Raw genomic sequence first — 15,851 nt, 5'->3', positions numbered from 1 at the left:
TAAGACATGCCCAAATGTCTCTACACTTTGATTAAAAGGTAAGCAAGTCTGTAAATTTGCTATCTTATATTTCAAGAGAAAATTTATACTTGCTGTACCCATATATTAAAGATGTTTTGATGAGGTGGCTGACATAGCTAAGACTTTAATTGCCATGATATAACTCCATATTCCAAACAACTTGAGTATAAAAGGGATTTTTGTCACAAATGACTCTCAGGTTATATTCTATCACTGAGGCAGGTCAGGGGAGGAACAGAAGCAGAGGCAGAAAGGCACTTAACGTCTTGCTCCCATGGTTTGTCCACTGTCCTCTTTTACACAACCAAGGACCATATGCAGAGATATGACAGTATCCAGTGGATTGTGACTTTCATAGCAACTACCAAGGAAGAAAATGCTCCCCAGGCTTACCTGTAGGCAATATGGAAGAATTCACTTTCTTAATATAAAACCCATAAAGATTCAGAAAGCCCCTCCTCACATTCACATAAACAATATGGACTGATAGGCAAAATAAATTGGACAAGCTGATTGGCCTATAAATGTGCAGAGAAATCCATTAATACATCTGAATTCTCAACGAAACTGTGATGAGAGTTTTGGTGATTTAGCTGCTTTCAAGTGCTGCTGTAAATAACCCCTTATCCACCCACCTGTAAGCTATCCCAATAAACTCACCTGCTGAATATGTTTAACTTTTGTATAATTATTACTTTGTACTATTATCAGGTCTCTATCTGGCTGGAATAAAGAGTTATACTTCACCAGAAAAAGTAAATCAGAATTCTACTCATGAGTTTTTCAGTGACTGTGCTGTTCTTCATTACAAATCTATTACTTCTTCCTTCAACTTGTTTTTAAATATCCAGTTCAACTCACATAGTGTAGAGAGCTGTGAAGTGCCCTGCCCCAAAGATGGCACTGGTTTTTGCCTTCCACCTCTTTGATGGTGAGTGCTCTCAGTAGTAAACAAGACCTTATTTGGCTGTGCCTGTTCAGCGTGCCTGCTTCCTCATTGAAGCAGCCTATCTGCAGGCCTACATGGCTTACAGGGGTTGGTAGGCACATGGGGATTTAAGCCTGTGTGGGCCTTCCCCCAGGAGCAGAGACCAGGGTAGAGTCAGAAGCAGAAGCTGAAGAAGCAGCTTGTACAAGGTTCCTGAATAAACTGCTCGAAGAAGATCTTCCCCGGGTCGTGTCTTCCATGCTGGTCGAGGTTGGGCAATAGATTATTTTTACATGAAATATCCAATATTACTGGTATAATACAATATAATATTACTTTAATGGTATCCAATTATATTGTCTATTTATTTTTCTATTACATTCACACGCTTTAAAATGAATTTAATAATCTACTCAATTCATTTTGTCCTCTATCTCAACCATTACATTTCTCACCTTATTTTATGATAATTAAGCATTTTTAACTTGCATAATTAACTTTTAAAATAAAGCACATATCATATATCACAGAAAATAATTTTCAGTATCTGAAATACATTTTGCACTGATTTTTCTATTAATATATAGTTTTTAGTACCAGATATAATATGAAACTTAAAATACTTTAACATTTTAACACTACTGTGTTTTGATGCAATTATATTACATACATTTAAGGCTATTTTTTTCATTTTCAAAATCAAAGTGTTCTAATATTTTGATAATCAAAATCAGTTACTGCCTTGAATGTATGTGCTGAGCCATGAACTGTATTCCAAAAATAAGAAGAAACATAAAGAAGACAATTGGAGAGTAAAGAGACAGTAAAGTAGAAAAACTGGCTTTATGAGTAAATGAAAATGACAACAAAATGACTGGTGTGAAGACTAGGATTGAGAAAGTAACACAAGAAAGTGAATACACTAAAGAGAAAAATCTACAGCTCCACTGAAGATCATATATATATATATATATATATATATATATATATATATATATATATATATATATATATATATTGTCCACGTATTTCACATCAGATTATGACATTTTAATAACAACAACATATTTGCATACCAGCAGTATATAATTTTTTAGATAAGGAAATAAAAAAATATATGATTGAAAATAGAGTGCCATTTAAAGTTTGTAATCAGGGCCATTAACCTTATATTTATTTCAGTTAAATTAAACTATAATTGTTTGTTAAATCTGTGTGATAATAAAAAATGGTTAAAAACACTGATTCATATCTTAGTAATACATTTATTTTTAAAAACATTTTAAGAAGCATTTAGAATTAAAACTATAGTTACTTTCATGAATATTTTAAGATTGCAAACAGATTTAAGGTTAAAAAGTGATTTTAAGTGCACATTTTTTCATAAGATTTATGAAAGTCTGCATTGTAGCAGAATTCTAATATACTAGAAAACCCCTACAGAGTTCAAGAAAACAATTTCTATGTAGTTCTTATGTCTTTTTTTCTGGCTAATGGAAAACAAATGAAATGATAGGAAAGTCGCATTAGAGTCAGTTACACATCATAGATTGCCTTTTTTAGTATGTCATTGTGTAAAATGACTTGATGTGCCCCAGGGGAGAATTCCATTAGAACACATGCCCCTTTTCATTCAGAACCTCAGCTTCATAGAGCAGAGAAGATAGAAACTGAAGGATTCTCCATCTGAACATTTGAAGATATAAGAGATATAGGCAACTCCAGCTGGAAATCCTAATGTTAAGTTATACAGAATGGGAAATTTCCATTATCTACTACATCCATGTGTAACCATAAGTCTGACATATCCAGAGTCCTCTCTTATTTGGCTCAATCACTGAAAAGCATGCAGTAATTACAAGGAATGCCAGGTGAGTAGTAACAATGTTTGGGCACATTGGTCAAAAGACATTAGACTTTCTCTTTCCACAAACTCGTTTTTCCGGAATGATTTTTTTTTCAACTTGTCACAAGACAGAGTCATCCGAGAGACAAGTGCCTCCATGAGAGGGAGATATATGCAAGTTTGTATGAGCTTTTCTTCATTTGTGATTGATGACGGGGGCCAAGCTCATTATGGGTTGTGCCACACCGGGCATGAGTCTCATGAAAATAAGAAATAAAATGAAAAAAAAGGTGGAACAAGCCAAGGAGAGTGAGCTTGTCAGCAGAACCCCTCCATGATCACTGCATTAACTCCTCCTGCTTCCGGGTAACTGCCCTGTTTGATGTCTCTGTGCTGGAGTCCGACAATTATCAACAGTGAGGATGCAGCAGAAGCTAAAGAAACTGTTTTCTCCCCAAGTTGCTTTAGTCATGATGTTTCATCACAGCAGGAGCAGCGCTAATTTAGATATAGACCTGTGCAATGAGCAAAATTTGTTTCTTTCTTTATTGGATATTTTCATCACTCACGTACTTTCATCAGAATACAAACCACATATTGCTGACCAACAGCATAATGAGATGAAAGAAGAATGCCTTGAAGTGTTATCATCTGAATATTTCATGACTGCTAACACAAGAACCCACAGTATCTGTGGTATACAGCATAAAACGAAACCACTGAAATCCCCTTAATTCTTAGTATGGGGTTCCAGAAGCTAATCATCTATGGTAGGGGTTCCAGAGGCTCCACCTCATGGCAGTTGGCAGAGGTTTACCTTTTTTGGAGAGGTGTCCACTAGTAAGTTCTCATGTCCACATATTCATGCATATACGGACACTACTAAGTAGACACAATAGGCTGTCTGAGTCTTTTAAGACAACACATAGCGGTTTGTATACAATTCAAATCTGGAAAATTTGTAGATATAGGTATGGGACTGACATATCCATGTCATTTATTTATTTTATGATTGCTTTTATATGGGCATTCAGAAGTCATCTTTGAGAGGAAGATGTTAAGTTTGGTGTCTGCAATTATGACGGCTAGTTATTGTGTTATATCAGCACAGCAGAGGGCATTCTTCACTCCGTCTATGGCCCCGGAGGTGGAGCAATACTATTCACTTGATGGTTTCTTTATTTATTATTTACTCAATGATATTTATTAGAAAATGTATGCTGTACTAAATGTACAATAGTTTATATAGTGATAAAATGATCAAAGTAATGTGACATCTGTGTCATTTGGTTGAGTCTATTTTTAGTAGTTTTGTTTGGACTACAACAGATTTTAAAAGGGTATTGTGTTTTTTTCACTGTCTAGTGGTCTCATATTACAATTTTATTACTTCTCTTGATGTTTGTATGTTTGTGTGTGTGTGTGTGTATGTGCCTGTGTGTGCCTGTGTGTGTATGTGTGTGTATGTGTATGGTGAAATGCTTAGAGAAATTATAGAAGAAATTGAGAATGTTCTTCCATATTTACATGGTACATGGTTTCTAGAAAATGAATTTACATCATCCTGGTTTTCATCAGTCCTTGAGACTCATTATATGTTGGCTTATTGGAAATTTTTATGATTTTACTATGTACCTCATACTTGTTTGGGCAACATGAAGACTGTAATTTTTTTTCCTTACAACTTTATTTTACAAAATGAGAGATACACATACAGATTATTAAAAGCATTTTGCATAAAACTATATAAATATATTTTTGTCAGTAATTGATTTTTAAAGATTTGATAGTATGCATTGAAATCTTACTACTTACAATGATCATAAAGTATATGTAAAACAAACGTAACATGGAAATAATCAAAGTTTTTTTGGTGTGTTAAGATTAAACATAATGATTTTTAAATACCAAAAAAAAATGTCACAAGGTGTGGAGAGCAGGTGTGGTGGCAGTTCAAAGATGGCACTTGGGATGCCGGCCTAGTCTTGTGACTAGCTTCTGACTTCCTCCTCACCCCCCCTGAGAATTGCCACTCCCACCGTGCAAGCTGCACAGGCGCATCCATGACACAAGATCAGGCCAGATGACACGGACCTATGAACTGCAGCCACGCAACATGGACTGGGGAGGTGGAGTTGAAAAAGGATAAAAGGGACTGTGCTTGGGGGCACAGGAGACAGGAAGAGAAACAGAAAGAGAGACAGAAAGGAGACAAAAAGATTTTTCACTTGTATGCTCTAAGGTTCCTGAATAAACCACTTTGAGAAGAATGCTGTGTCATCGCTCCTTTTCTGGTGGTCGGAGACGGTACTCCTCAAGACTGTAATTTTTATTGAATATTTTCTTTATTTACATTTCAAATGCCATCCCCTTTTCCAGTTTCCCTGTCCCATGCCCCAGAATTCCTCTATTCCATCACTCCTCCCCCTGCCTCTATCACGGTGCTTTCCCACCCACCCATCCACTTCCTCCTACTTCCCTACCTGGCCCTCCCCTACAATGTGGCATTGATCCTTCATAGGACCAAGGACTTCTTCTCCCATTGATACCTGAAATGGCCATCCTTTGATGAATATGCGGCTGGAGCCAATTGCCAAGACAATTGCACCATAAAGGTTTTCTTAAATACAAACTTAAGAAAACCAGCCATGTATTGACTTAATACATCATTCCTAATCTTACAGTTTGCCTTTTTGCCAAATCCAGGACTAAATCTCTGATAATAGCAGCTTGCAAGAAGAAATGATTAAAGTGTGACTCCCCCCTTTAAGTCTTTTTAAACTACCTACAAACAAAAATATGAAACACTTTCAGACATATCAGAAGCATAAAAATCTACAACTAAAACCTCAGGTTTAGAAATGACTGTTGAATGGCAGAGGGAGGTGTTCTTTTTTCCCAAATGCTATGGTCTCTTTACACTGAAGCTCAATTATGTAGAAATCCCATATGAGTAGGATTGTAGATGTTGAGGATCAGTGGCTGTAATACCTTGTTGCACATGGCTGATTTCAGCTACAACAGAGTATAGAAAAGTCTGTACTCATCTCTTAAAAGAGATGTGTCAGACAATTGGTCTAGTTACAGGAACATTCCAGTTGAAACTTATGAAAACTGTAATATATTTAATAAAATGTAAAGAATAAAATAAATAAATATCAACATTGAGAACATTAACCTATGGATACTAGGATGTTTATACCATGTGCTAAAAATGAATTGTTTCTCCTCTATTTCTGTTTCTGTTTCTGGGTGGAAATCTTAACTCTATCTTGTAAGTTACATAAATATTAGTAACTGAAGGATCTGTCTTTTCTCTCTTCAAACTTATCTTTTCACAGGAATCTTCTATTCAACAACTTCCATTGGCCTTCTCTAAATCAGTCAAATTGTACAACAGACAAACAAACAAAAACCTTGCTCCAGAATATATATATATATTCTTCAACATCTTAATTTTTTTGAGTTCTATGAATTATATCCTGGGTATTCTGTACTTTTTGTGTGAATATATACTTATTAATGAGTACATATCATGTATGTCATTTGTGTTTGAGTTCCCTCACTAAAGATGATAATTATCTGTTTCATCCATTTGCCTGAAAAACTCAGAGTGTCTTTGCTCTTAAAAGCTGAATAAATACTTTATTGTGCAAAGGAACTACATTTTCTTTATTTATTTTTCTGTTGTGGGACATCTGAGCTGCTTCCAGCTTCTGGTTATGACAAACAAAACCACTGTGAACCTAGTGTAAAATGTGCCCTATGGCATGGTGGGGAATTTTGGGGTATATATCCAAGAGTGGTATAACTGGATCTTAAATTAGATCTATTTCCAATTTTCTAAGGCATCTCCACACTTGTCTTCAGAATGGTTGTACCAGTTTGCAATCCCACCAGCAATGGAGTGGTGCTGCTCTTTCTTCACATCCTTGCCCACCTGTGCTCTCAGTGGGGGTTTTCATCTTCCACATTCTCACTGGTGTAAGGTGGAATTTTAGATTTGTTTTGATTTACATTTCTAATTTAGTGATGTAGTGATGACTAAAGACTTTGAATATTTCTTTAAGTACTTCTCACGCATTTGAGATTCCTCAGTTGTGAATTCTCTGTTTAGTTCTATACCTCATTTTTTGATTAGGTTGTTTATTTGTTTGTAAATTGTTTTGTTTTTATTTTTGTTGTTTTGTTTTTTGTTTTTTTTGGTTTTTATTTTCTGTTTTTTGTTTGTTTGCTTGTTGGTTTTTCGGTGAATAGATACCTGAGTTCTTTATATATTTGGATATTAGCCTTCTTTTGAATTTGGGGTTAGTGAATTTTTTTTTCCAATTTAGGAGAAGAAAGCAATCAAGGGAGTGGGGAGGAGGAATGAACCTGGTTGGGAAAAGGGACAGGAAGGTAAGAGAGGAACATGGTCAGGTATTGAGGGGCAGGGGTCAGGACTGAAGTCTTGAGGGCCAGCAAGAGATTGGTAACAGGCAGCCTAGGAATGTAAGACATAGTGGGGGGACCCTCTAGAATGTGCCAGAGACCTGTGAGGTGAGAGACTCACAGGATTCAAAGGGAGGGACAGTAGATAAAATGCCCTACAGTGTGGGGAGGGAATTTGTACACCCCACCTCCAGTAGAAAGACAAAGCATCAGGTGAGAAATAGGGCTGCCATTCCACTGTAAAAAAATTTTTGACCAATAATGTTTCTGTCTGAAAGAACTGCAAAACTAAAGATGGAGAAGAACCCAAGGAACAGGAAGTTCAAGGAAAGTTTCAAAGTTGGATCCAGGTCAAGGAGAGGCTCAAGGCCTGACACTACAACTGATGTTATGATGTACTTAGTCAGGAGCTTATCATGACTGCCATATGAATGACCTAACAAGCAGCTGAAAGAGTCAGATGCAGATATTTACTCCCAACCAATGGGCAGAAGCTGCTGACCCCTGTGGTTGAATTAGGGACAACCTGGAAGAAGCTGAAGAGGGCAACACTGTAGGACGCCCAGTAGTTTCAAGTTAACCTGGATTTCCAAGATTTCTCAGACACTTGGCCACCAACCAGGCAGCATACACCAGCTGATGTGATGCTCCCAATATATATACAGCAGAGGACTGCTGGGTTTGTAATCTCAGAGAAGATGCATCCAACCCTCAAGAGACTGGAGGCCCCAGGGGACTTTGAAGGTCTGGTGTTGTGGGGGTAGCAGGTTTGAGTTATCCTCATAGAGACAGGGAGACTACTTATGGATTTGGAACAGTCAGAGGGTGGATTGGAAGAGAGATAAAATCTGAACTGTAAAAAATATATTAATTTAATCAAAAAAAAAAAGAATGAATGAACAGGATTTCTTTCTTCGCAATAGAACCAGTGTAAACAGCAGCTACTATCTTATGTCTTCTTCCTATGAAATGCTATATACTCACATCATTTCTTGTAAGCCTTATATAGAAAAAGAGCTTCTTTTCCTCTTTCTTTCCTCTTTCTTTCCTCTTTCTTTCCTCTTGAGACAAATAATGTAGTAGTCCTAATTCTGAGTACACTCTGAGCGATTTACTTAACCATACATTTTTTGACTCTTCATTCTTTATATTTATATTTTCTATTCCTGTTACTGTGTTCTTTCCAGAATGCAATTTTCACTGTTCCTCCCTACATGCACAGCATTTGCAACTAAATATATTATTTAGGAACACTCCCTCCTTATCTCTGCTTCCATTTAGCCATCACTTTTTTATTTACACTAATTCTGAAATTTGTGGAAACTCAGTTTGTATGAGTTACCCTTTATCCAAGTGTTACATTTAAATCATGTCAAAATATAACATAAAAACAAAACAGAATATTTGGAAACCATCCACAAAAATATTTATAGGAAAGCATACATAACATTTCAAAATACATTAGATGTTTTGCAATTGTTTAATAACTGTAAATGAGACTTTTGTTCTAGTGTTTTACTCATTAATTAATATTTCAAACTTTTACATCTTAGTCTCAACATTATCTACTTTAGTTCCTGAGCCTTGTACATGGTTGTGATTGGTTGGGCTATGTCCACATGAACAGAATTATTGTGTGACATTTTGTGAATGAGGGACTGAAGAAGACTTCATAGTTTCAAAGCTTCTCTCTTTCTGACATATACCATTTAAAGGGGTGTGTGTAGAGAGAGTACAGAACACATTATTAATGGCCCTAGTTCACAAAGTCAATGTATTCAGGATGGAATACATTGTGAATCAATTACTGATCTCCTACACCGTTTATATGACATTAAAACTAATTATATTCTCAACTGGCAAAGTTATTCCTCTTTGTCAGTAACTTTTCTGAATCTACATTTTCATGCCTTTATTTCTTACTCTTTAATGCTAACACAATTTTCTGTTTGTATTCCTAATCCTTACTTTTGTCACTTTATTTCCCTTGTTATTTTCTTGCCTTTTGTCTTGACTCAGATAATTTATCATAGATTTTGATCTACTTTTAGGTTCACTGAATTTATCCCCTGTTTATAACTAATTTTAAATGGGATATTAGAGCAACAAACACATTTTAACCAATATAAGAATAAAAATTATCAAATGGGTTACTTTTTATTTTGATTTTTTTACTAATTTTTATTAACTTTGAATTTACAGGCAAAATTATATATTCCTATAATATACATAAGTGATATGTTATTAATATAATAATATAAAATCATACTAATTTTTTTGTGATTATTTTTATTATACATCAAATATCTTAATATTTTGCATGTACATGGAAGTCCAGTTTTTATGAAAATGCATTTAAATAGTAAAAAATATTCCTTAAGAATATTTGTCTAAAATATGAGGTCTTCAGTTTGACTTGTACATTACAAACAAAATGTGGAATTTGCACTGGTTCCACACTAACAAATACATTAAAACACAGAAAAGAGTACACAAATATGCTATTGTGAACATGCAGAAAAGGCAGCTTAATAAATCATTTGGCTGAGTGTATATGTACATATTTATTAGGAGTAGATAATACCTAAAATATAAATTGTTTAAATTCAATAATAATGATACCATGAAAATAGATAGAATTAAATATTATTTATGCAGTATTTTATAAATATGAAATTTATTAAGAGTTAAAATATTCTTTTAATATTTCTGCTTGTTTCTTCTTAATAATACATTTTTTTAAAACAACTTTATTTAACAAAACAAAGATAAATGTATAGATTTTAAACATTTTTTGCTTAAAATTATATATTTTTGTCAGTACTTTTTTCAGATTTTAAAATAATTTTTACATAAAACTATATGAATATATTCTTAATAATACATTTTAATCTTTCTTGTGAGAGATTTGTGGAAATGAATCACAAAGAGGAAAATCTCAAATAGATTTGATGTGCCTAGATCACAGCAAAGTAGCAATATAAACATGTCAGGAAAATGATTGTATGTGTATGTCCTGAGCAAAAAGGACATATCTTAACATAACAGATTTTTGATAACACTGGCTGAAGCACAACAAGGCATACTTTGGAAGGTATTAAACTGTTGATGGCTCAGAAAAGTTCGAAATGGTAATTTCAATAAAACAACTTATGTATTATAGTAACAATAGAGCACTTTAAATATGAAGTGGATATAAAAGAAACAATTCAATTTTAGATACATATTCATTCCATTGTGTATCTAACATTGAGATCTTGTTTCTTTTATTCAATATAAAGTGTAGCTAAATTCCAGTTTCTTGGTATGAATATGTAAATGCATTTACCATGGGAATTTCTCACTAAGCAAGCCACATATTATTATATTTCTTGCAAAGGAGTTCAGAACATAATTGGAGAAGTGCATGTCATTGGTAAGGCTAGAAAAGTTTCTCTCTGGGAATACTTTAATATATTTTCCATGTGTATAATTGCTGACTGCAAAATTCAACATAGACCAACATCTAAGTGAATATCAGTATCAACTTATAAATTTCCAGGGGTTGCCCTGATAAATAATGCTGAATATTTATTAACAGAAGAAACAGAATTACTGTTATAAGTTGAATTTTAAATTTAAATTTACTTTGCAGTTTCTAAGCACAGAGGGTATATATTCTGCCTAGTGTTCAGAACCACTGAAATAAAAAATCAAAAAAGCTGAATTTTTAAATATTAATTTACATATTAAAATATTTGTAGATTTTTAATGTGATAAAACATTGATTTTTCAGGAGTATACAGAAAAAGTTATAAATATTTACACAGTATGTAAAAGAATGATTATGTGCTACCTAGGATTGTGCTGGTAAACACAATAGCCCGTTAATAACAATTGCAGATTTTGAGGTGGTTTTCATAAAAAAGGCATTGTTGAAATTTGACTCTCATGAGGAAGTTCAATAGTTAAAGTATCTGGTGAAATATTCAACTTAGATATAAAGAATGAAAATGTAACATACTTATGATTAGTTATAGAAATGACATATAATTAAGGTTGGAGATATATTTTTTATTTTTATTCTAAAGATATTTATGATTATCATAGTAGGTACATAACTAGCTAATACTCAGAAAAATGTTATTTCTCAAGAGATTTGAGAAATGTAAAGTTTTAATTATTTCTGCATTTTGTTCTTCATATTTAAGTACCAGAAATATTCTGTTATGAATTATGTAATTTTAATAATATTTTTCTGTGGGTACATCATCAATAGAAAGTATTAATTTTTTAACCAATATAGCTTGTTTCTTAAATTGAGAGGTTAAGATTTATTGATAACTAATTTTAAAAGTTGTTGTATATATTGTATTTTATTCAAGAAGCAACAAACACAACATATAAATCAAATGTCCAGCCATTTCTGGAAGCTTACAAAATAGTGATATTTATTTGACAGAAGTCATTGTTTAAAATGATAAAATTCCTCTAGCAATTAATGTAAAATATCATTTTCAATTTTCTGTTGTAAATACAGTGAAAAATACAAACATAACTGACATCTCCACATAAATTATAAAAGAAATTTCTCCCAACACATAATAGTCAAAATATGAAATGTACAAAACAAAGAAAGAATATTAAGCAGTAAATGAAAAAGGTCAAGTAAATTTAAATTCACACCTAACAGAATTACACTAGACTTCTCAAGAGAGACCACAGAAAGCTACATGATCCTAGAGAGATGTTATACAGACCCTAAGAGAACACTAATGCCAGCCCAGGTTACTATATCCAGAAAAACTCTCAATTACCATAGATGGAAAAACCAAGATATTCCATGACAAAACAAAAATTTACACAACATCTGTCCAAAAATTTCAGTCCTACAAGAATAATAGATTGAAAACACTAATATAAATAGGGAAAGTATACCCTAGGCATAGCAGGAATGTAGGAATACAAATTGATCCTATCTTATCTCCATGTACAAAGCTCAAGTCCAAGTGGATCACTGACCTCCACAGAAAACAAGGTACACTGAAACTAATAGAAGAGAAAGTGGGGAAAGTTTAGAACACATTAGCACAGAGTAAAATTTTCTGAACATAACACCCATGGTTTATTCTTTAAGATCAAGAATTGACAAATGGAACTTCTTAAAATTGCAAAGTTTTTTTTATGACACAGGACACTTTCAACAGGACAAAATGGCAACCAACAGATTGGGAAAAGGTTTTTACCAATCCTACTTCTGACAGAGAGCTAATATCCGATACATAGAACAAACTCAAAAAGCTAGACACTAGAGAATCAAATAATCCTATTTTAAAATGGAGTAGAGAGCTAAACAAATAATTGTCAAATGAGGAACATAGAATTGCTAAGAAGCACCTAAAGAAATGATCAACATCTTTAGTCATCAGGGAAATTCAAATCAAAACAGTCCTGAGATTCAGCTTCATACCAGTCAGAATGGCTAAGATAAAAAACTCTAGTGAATATAGATGCTGGCAAAAATATTGAGAAAGAGGAACACTCCTGCATTGTTGATGTGATTGCCAGCTGGTATAACCACAGGACAAATTACTCTGGTGGTTCCTCAGAAAATTAGACATAGTACTCCCCAATGACCCAACTATACCACTTTTGGGCATATACCCAAAAGACACTCCAACATATAACCAGGACACATATACAACCATGTTCACAGTAGCCTTATTTATAATAGCCGAATCTGGAAAGAAGCCAGATGTCCTTAAACAGAGGAATGAAGGCATAAAATATGATACCTTTACACGATGGAGTACTACTCAGCCATAAAAAACAAATTAATGAAATTCTTATGCAAAATTACACAAATGGTATGCACTCACTGATAAGCAGATACTGATCCAAAACTTTCAGAATACTCAAGAACCAATTCCCAGACTTTATAAAGTTCAAAAAGGAAAAGAGCCAGAAGGTGGATTCCTCAGTCTTTCTTAGAAGGGAGAACAAAACAAGGGAGGAAACACAGGGACAAATAGCTGAGGTGGAAGTGAGTGTTTGGGACAATCTTCATAGAATAGGGGACTGGGAGGGGGAGATGGGTGTGGGTCAAAAGGGGATAACATTCGAGGTGTAAATACAGAAAATATATAATAAAGAAACAAAACCAAAAAAGTAATAATATCAACCAATCAAACCCCTCCCCAGAGCTCTTAGGACCTAAACCAAGATACAGAGTGTACACATGGACAAAAACATGGCTCAGGCTGCATATGTAGCAAATTCATTTTCAGATATCAATGGGTCCTGTGAAGGCTAGATACCCCAGGTTAGGGTAATATCAGGGCAGGAAAGTGGGAGGTAGTGGGTGGGTGGGTAGTGGATCATCCTTGTCAAAGAGGGGGAATAGGATGGGATAGGGGGTTTCTGGAGGGGGAACTGAGAAAGGGGATAACATATTAATGTAAATTTTTAAAAATTCAATAAAAATATTTTCAGGGTCAGGTGGGTAATGTTCATCTTTCCTAAGGATGGTATTTGTTGTTGTTGTCCTTAAAATATTGAAAAATATTAGAGTGTCTTGTTTTTTATTAAAGTTTTAATTGAGAAAAATAAATAAAACATATACCTGATTCAAATTGCTTTGTGTCTTTATATGAAAAACTCATTGTAGAAAATTGTGTTTCATAATTTGTTAGAGGAAAAACACACATTGCCCTATTCTTAACTTTCTTGCTTTTATCTTTTCTAAGGTTTTTGAAACAAAATACAAAATTGTATATAATCTTCAAGACAGAGTGAACTGTAAAATAGATCTTAAAATGTCTTGTGATAGAAATAGGATAGAAGAAGATTTATTCTGCATTATATAAATATATAATATATATAATATATTATACTGATATGCCATTACAGCTGAAAAGTGAATCTAGAAAGTTAAAACTTTTTTATACCGGGAAGACATTCAAATCTCAGATGCTAGATATATTCAATTGAACATGGATATTTATAATGAATTTGTGTCAGTAAAACTATTTTAATATATCCATTTGAATATCTTTGTGTTAAATTGTTATTGATTTAGTTGAGCTTATTGTCTTTTGCTGGTCACAAGGTCCTGTAGGAGGCAAAAAGAGGACCACCAAGTATTCAGGTAAGTCAGAGATATATATTTAGGGTTTTTTTTTTTCTCAAAGTGGTGTGTGTGTGTGTGTGTGTGTGTGTGTGTGTGTGTGTGTGTGTGTGTGTTTGTGTGTTTATCTGTGTTTGTTTAAATCTATCTAAAGATAGGTAAGCCATAAATGTTCTATTTTTAGCCTAAAATATTTATTATATTTAAGGAAAAAGAAAATATAGTTATACTAGACATTCAAAAATGCACATAATCATACCAAGATCAAATGCAAAATAAACTTTTGTAATGATTTAATCAATTATATAAACATACTTTCAACAACAGTTTATTCATGTTAAGTTCATTTTGTTTATAAATAAAGAATTCAAATAATTCCATTATATTAATTGGCACACATTTCAAAGTATACATATGTGATGTACTCTTGCATATCACTATGATGATTTCAATAGTATAATCAGAAAAATACATTTATTAGATTAACAATCTTTCACAGAAAACCAGATATGAATTAGTCTTGATTCACAAAGAGTTCAATTTGAATATCAATGAGTCTTGCTATTAAAGACATATTTTTCTCTCATTTGATTTTAAAATTTTAATAATTCTTCCTCTTTCTACTGTTACTTTTTATGCTGGTAGAAATTGAATTAGTATAAAGCTAGTAATAAATAAATTAAGAATATCAATCAAATAAATTTTTATCTCTTTTTAACATTCTCTCTCTCACTTTCTCTCTCTCTCTCTTTTTCTCTCTCTCTCTCTCTCTGTGTGTGTGTGTGTGTATGTGTGTGTGTGTGTGTATGTGTGTGTGTGTTTGTGTGTGTGTGTGTGTTTGTGTGTGTGTGTGTGTGTTTGTGTGTGTGTGTGTGTGTGTGTGTGTACCTTTGAGTATATGTGTGTGGATGTCCAAAGTTGATGTCACATGTTTTTCTCTATTACTCATTGTTTACTGAGTTAGGATCTTCTATCACTCTTAATATCATTTTGTTAGGCAAGTTGAATTTTTTAATTATCACATGGAAAGAGATGTTTTTTTGGTCCAATCTATATGTTGAGCTATAAGCTTCCAGTACCTTGGTATCTCTTTCTTTAGGGCAAGCATTATTTTATTCTATGATTTTGTTGATTTTCTGGCCCTTTGAGGTGGGAATTTTCACTTACTTTCTTCTATTCCTATTATTCTAATGTTGGGGCTTTTCATATTGTGCAAGACTTCCTGGATGTTCTCTGCAGGAGTATTTTAGGTTCATCATTTCCTCTGACTGATGTATTAATTTTTTGTTATGTCTGTAATACCTGAGATTTTCTCTTCCAGTTCATATGCTCTGTTGGTGATTCTTGAGTCTGTAGCTCCTGTTCACTTACCTAAAATTCTCATTTCTATCATTCCCTGAGTTTGTTTTTTCTTCATTGCTTCTATTTATATTTTTAGCTCTTGAACAGTTTCATTTGTCTTCTCCAACTTTTTCTTTGAAGAAATTTATTTATTTTCACTTAACATACACATACCATAC

This window comes from Micromys minutus, assembly GCF_963924665.1.
Source record: "Micromys minutus genome assembly, chromosome: 6".
Lineage (NCBI taxonomy): Eukaryota > Metazoa > Chordata > Mammalia > Rodentia > Muridae > Micromys > Micromys minutus.
This window is presented reverse-complemented; position numbering follows the sequence as displayed.